At 39.8% G+C, this 6,165-nt stretch overlaps 1 non-coding gene across 1 annotated transcript; it reads right to left on the minus strand.

Moving 5' to 3' along the window:
- Positions 1–1,534: 1,534 nt before the first annotated feature.
- Positions 1,535–1,641, minus strand: LOC119233077 (U6 spliceosomal RNA). The gene has a single exon (XR_005122245.1). It is a non-coding gene; the product is annotated as a U6 spliceosomal RNA (small nuclear RNA).
- Positions 1,642–6,165: the final 4,524 nt, after the last annotated feature.

Here is a 6,165-nt window from a genome sequence, read left to right on the forward strand (position 1 = left end):
TGTATGACCCATTTAGGTTGGGTGGCTTTGGTGTGGCTCTGTCTACACCAGAGACTGGTAAAATGTTCAGCGTTTCTAAAAACTGGAAGAAACTGTTTCCTGAAGGACGCTCTTAGCTGTTGTGATGATCTTTCATTTTATTGCACACAATATTCAGTCTTGAGAATATTCCAAGTCTACATAAGCTACAGCTTGAACTCATGGTTTACTTGGCTTCCTCGTGGCAGTCTTGTAGAAGGGGGATGTTATTATCCTCCATTGGCAAATGTGTTCATTGGTGTTGAGAGGGGTTAAATGACTTGTTCAAGGGGACGTGAGTTATGGGTGCAATTTAATTTAAGTCATCTAATTCCTAGTTTCAGGGGCATTTTCATTTTATAAGGCATCGTCCCTTTCATAGTCTCTCATGCTCATGAATTGCTGAAGCTATTTCTTTCAGCTGAACTTGGTATTTGCTCAAGGTTCGCAAAGGCTTGTTGATTGTGTCACGCTGTGGGGTACAGGCGAGGCATGTGTCCTGCCCTCGGGTGACTTACACACCGCCAAGCTATAATGGCATTGAACAAATAATCACAGGGTTACTTACTTACTTTTACCCTCAGTCCTCTGTAGAAAGTGTACAGAGTATTTTGAAATATACCAGAGAGGATAGAACAAAGGCTCCCGTCCTTCCATCAAAACTCTGCTTCTAGGGGCTCCCTGGTGGCTCAAGGGATTAAGCACCGCACTATGAAGCAATCTGCAGCCTCTGCAGCATGAGTTCGATCCCCAGCCAGGGAGCTACCCACATGGCCCAGCAGACCTCTCCTGTCTCACCTGCTGCTCCCCTCAGCAGTGTGTTTCAGTCAGTCTGCTTGTTCTGCTCCCCACTCTGTCTCTGGTGGATCCTCTCAACCTCCATATCTCTGGCCTGTACCCAGCTCTTGTATGCATAAATAAATAAATCTAAAAAAAAAAAAAAAACACTCTGCTTCTAGGGAGAGGAACTCATTTGAAGTATAGCCAGAAATGAAGGCATGGGCACTCGCATTAAAATTATACCATCGATGATAAATATAAAATTAGCAAGGCTTCTATGTATCAAATGATGGAGAAAGGGTTAAATAAACTATGACAAATTCATGATGGAATAGTATGTAATTAGCAGAAATAACTGAAAAGAGAAAAGGTGGCTATACTATTTCAGGGTTGTGAAAAAATTAGGTTCAAAATGCTACCTATAGGTATTCATATTCATAAAACAAGACTTTTTTTCCCTAAAAGTGATATTTTATTTTATTTTTTAAAATAAATTTTATTTTTATATTCCCCATACAATTGCAACCCCCCATTTTGACCCCAATCCCTCCCCTTCCGCCCCCCACCCCCCAAAAAGTATCTCTGGTTCATAGTTTTTTGTTGATTTTGATTTTCACTTTCTTATAGTTATTCATTTTCCTGGTCCCTTATTTAAGTTTTCTAGATTCCTGCTATGAGTGAGACCATCCGGTATTTTTCTTTTTCTTTCTAGCTTATTTCGCTGAGCATGATCCCTAAAAATATGGAACGCTTCACGAATTTGCGTGTCATCCTTGCGCAGGGGCCATGCTAATCTTCTCTGTATCGTTCCAATTTTAGTATATGTGCTGCCGAAGCAAACACCATTAAAATAAGACTTAAAGGGTCAGAAGATGAAAGTGCAGTTGATTGAAAATGAGTTTCTTTATCATTTTGCATAGTTTCTAATTTTGTAACAATGATCAGGTATTACTTTTGAATATCCTGACTACACGTTCCAAACTTAACTTGAAAAGCACAAGTAATGAATGAATGTATTCTTGTAACCATTCTAAAATGCAGAATTATAATTTAAAAGCCCCTCTTCAATGCCCCTCCCTCTAATCTCATTTTCTCTGGGGAAATAACCCTTGTTCTAAACTGTGTGTATATTGATTTGGACTTTATATATGCATGTATATTCATGTCCATACTGAAAATGCAGTTTTTAATTAATTAAGTCAATATAATACTAATCATATGTATTATTCTGTAAGTTGGCTTTTGCATTTGATAATCAAACCTGGAGGACTTTCTAAGTCATCACAATCTCATCTACAATTTGTATTTACTTTTTACAATTCACACACAATTTTCATTATATAGCTTTACCATAATTTCTTTAACTAGTCCACTAACGATGGACATTTAAGCCCTTTCGAATTTTTATGCCATTACAAATAATTCTGAAGTGCACATTATTTTTCTCCAAACATCTTTGCAATACTGGCACTAGCCTTTTCTGAGGATTGGTTCCCAGAAATGGAATTTCTGATTCCAGGTATATGGGCATTGATTTATTTATTATTTATGGGTTTATAATCATGTCAGCAGTGTGTGAGAGTGTCTTTGAGTCTGCCTTCTTGTGAATAGTGGATGTTGTCACTATTGCTTAAGTATTTGCTGTAATAATTTATATCTTTTTAGTTATAATCTGCATTTCTTTTTCTGTGGTCTGTTTTTGATCTGATTTTATTTGTTTTCTGTTGAGCCATTTGCCCATTTCTTGGTTTCCAGCAATGAGATTCTGGATATTATTTCTTTATGATATTTGCAGAAATTTTTTCTTTCAGGCTGCTGTTGCCTTTGCTTATGGTTTTAAACTTTGTTTATGGTTTCTTTTGCTAGTGTGGATTTTCAATTTGGGGGTTGTCAAATCTTTTCACTTACACTTTCCCAGATGCCTTGGTAAGCTTTCTTAACCTTAGAACTATAAAAGCATTTTTCCATTTTTCTAGTGTTTTTGTAGTTTTGTGGGCTATTTTTAGGTATTTCATCCATCTGGAATGTGTTTTTGTTAATGGCATGAGGACGAGATCTACCTCCTTTTTCAAAATGGAAAAACCTTAACACAATTATTCAAGTGTTTATTTTCCCCCCTCCACTTAGAAAATGCTACATCAGCTACCATAATATGCCCACATCGTCATGTTTCTATTTCTGGGGTGAAAGTAGTTAACTACAACATTTAACTGTCACCAAATCTATTACTTATGCAGATGGACAGTTTCTGAATATTAAAAACAAACTAATTTTCTTGTAAGAAATGGTCTTCTGCTAACTCTAGCTATTAATATTTTTACCTCTTACACCTTCAGCAAAAATGACCAATTTTCTTTCCTTGTATGTTACTCTGTGAAACATTTTGTGAATAGGTTTGCTTCCCCCAATGAATGCTGGCTAGTTGAGTTGTTTTTTTTTTTTTTTTTTTCTTGCCTATTCCCCAAATCCTACCTGAAGTTCTGAATGTGGCCAGTTTCAACAGGCTCTGTCTTTGGAGTGTCAGTGTCTTTCGGCCTTATTCTTGCCTGCTTCCAGGAAATATCACAATAGCCTGGCCTCTTAGGAGTGGGAAGGAACCATAGATCATCAGAATTACATACAGATTCTGAAGTCTCACCACTAAAACTTCTAATTTTTTGGTTTGGGGTTTAGTCCTAGAATATGCACTTTTAAAAAATGGGACTTTTGCTTTTCCTGCAGGCTAGTCTCTTGTTTGTAAATAAGATGAGAACCGGCCAACCAGAGCTGTGAGCACAAAACATCTGGTGCAGCAAATGATTCTCTGTGGCCACTGGTTCTAGTTTCTTAAGAGATGCTACAAATAAACTCTTGAGTCCTACTCTTCCAAAGGCCACTTTGGCATTTCCTGAAGTGGAACAAGCTGGCTGTATCTGCTTAACAAAACTAACCAGCAAAGTTAAAAGGGACAAAAAGAGGAAAATCCAAAGGCACCAGATTGTAAACATCTCTATTGAGTGCCAAGCATCCTTTCGAAATGAATAGGGCTTACCCATTACTACATCCCTGCCCTTCTCTCTTCTGAAGACAGCAGAGAGTTCCAATGCTAACCTCAGTCAGTTGCAGGACAAGCTGACCCAGAATGAACCATTGCTTCTCTTTCTATCATCTCTTATGGAAATGATTAAGAGAGAGATGCCAGAGACCAAACTTTGAAAAAATGCCAGGAGTTTGTTTATTCTGACCTGGTTCCTTAGCAACTCAGATGCAGGAAGAGAATTATGAGCAAGATGGATGGAATCACAGTATTTAACCTACCATCTCTACATAACTCCTAATTGGGTCTTGCTAAAAAAAAAAAAATGGTGCTCTGTTGGTCAAGAGAAGACTTCTCAAATGTTTGCTTCTGATAACTCAAGTTCAGACCCAACAATTAGTTCATTTATAACAAATGCTCAGTGCTAATGTATGTGCATCTAAACACCCTTGTCTCAGCTCTCAGCACAGGCAATTGCACATACATAGCCTGTGACCTTTGTCTTCATCGTTGCAAAATGGCTGCTGTAGCAAAAATTGCGTTCCTATTCCAGATAGGAAGAATGAAGGGCAGATAGTTGAGTCTTGAAAAGAGCTCTGTTGGGATTCTGGCCAGATGTTTCCCCTTTTCCTCCCTGCTCAACTGCAACAGGAGGATGTTGCAGGGATAGGTGTTAGTGTTGAGCAGATTCCTACTGTGAACCAAACTGATAACAAATCTGTTGGTAAGTGAAAGGGAGCTATTAGACAACAGGTGGTAGTCTTCACAAGTGTTTCAAAGAAAACAGTAGAAATATACACCTATATATATTTATTTATAAATCACCCATTATGTATTTGTGATGAATAAAAGCCCTAAAATAGTTTAAAGGGTAGAAGATGGTGACGTGCGCTGGGTAGGTCACTAAAATAAATTATATGAGGTAGGGTTCTGTGATATTTTGAAAAACCCAGACAGTTGTGTTAACTGCTTCTTCCCTTTTGGCGTGGATGGCTGCTGTGGTGGTGTAAATCTCCCCCAAGTGTCAGTGCAAGAATTATGTAAACAGTGAGCTTTCTGGATACCCCGCATTGCTGCTTTGGGCTCTTTTCACCTGGATCAATAACTTTCAGGAGGCTTCTGTTTGTTTTTCTGTTCATTCAGTTATTTTGTTCACGTACTACACTGAGCGCCCTTGGTGCACACTGAACACAGGAAAGCAGGTTCACAAGATGGTCTCTGTCTTCAAGGAGCATTTGGTGCCCTCCTGGGTATCATGTACCGCACAGCCTGGTACGTTAATTGGAACACCTGCTGTGGGACAAGAGGGCGGATCTGATTATCATGCCCAGAGATTTGGGAAGAGCCCTTGAGAAGTTCAAGGACTGCTATTGAAGACTCTGAAATGGTTTCTTCCTGGTGTCCGGGACTTGTGAAGATGCTCGTTGGGTTTGGGATGTCTAGGTGCTGAGTGGCTTCACTAACAACTCAAGTGCATATTGCCATGATGGGAATTTATTGGGTGTGATCCACTTTACAGCAGTACAAGCATAGAATGAGATTGGCAGTACAAGTGTGTGTGTGTGGGGGGGAGATAGTGAACCTCTTGGCAAGGTTTGGGGGATTGGCTGTGCAGAGAGACAGGACCTGGTCTGGGGAGCTCAATAATCCATCTTCTGCAAGAAGGAGCTGTCAGTTCTCAGGGTGAGGGTCCCGGCTGCTCTAGAAAAGGGTCACAGGCGTAGAGTCCATAAGCATTCAAATTGCCTATATATATGGCAATTTTCAGAGACCTCTTATCAGGACTGTTTTAATTTAGGTGGGTCCTCTCCACACAGCTAGGTTTTCTGTCCTGCCCCTTCTCATGTCATTTTACCTGTATGAAACATATGCATAAAGTTCATGTACAAATGGTTGAAAGCTCGAGTTGCTCTCTGGCAATTGACCCCACCTATCCATCTGTCAGGATCATCACAATATCAATATATACGACATAAGTCAACCCAAAGACCCATTCCTGTGTCCAGAAAGTGGTCCCAGTGTTTTAGCTCTGATAGAGAAGAGTACCTGTCATGACTTAGATTGTGGGTCTCCCTCCCCACTCCTGCCCTTGCCATAAACCTTACTTTGAAGTCTTCACCTCCAGAACTTCAGAATGTGATCTTGGGCGTATGGTCTTCACAGATGTGATTTTATTAGGCTAAGGTCATACTGGAGAGGGGCGGCCCCTAATCCTTTACATCTGGTGTTCTTATGAAAAGGGAAAATCTGATCACAGATACACAAGGGCACACCTTGTGAAGATGAAGGCAGAGATCAGGGGATGCAAGAGACAAAACACAAAACCAATGAAAATTGCCAGCAGGCCACAG

This window comes from Talpa occidentalis, unplaced genomic scaffold, assembly GCF_014898055.3.
Source record: "Talpa occidentalis isolate TD23 unplaced genomic scaffold, MPIMG_talOcc4v2.1 talOcc4.7, whole genome shotgun sequence".
NCBI classification, from domain to species: domain Eukaryota; kingdom Metazoa; phylum Chordata; class Mammalia; order Eulipotyphla; family Talpidae; genus Talpa; species Talpa occidentalis.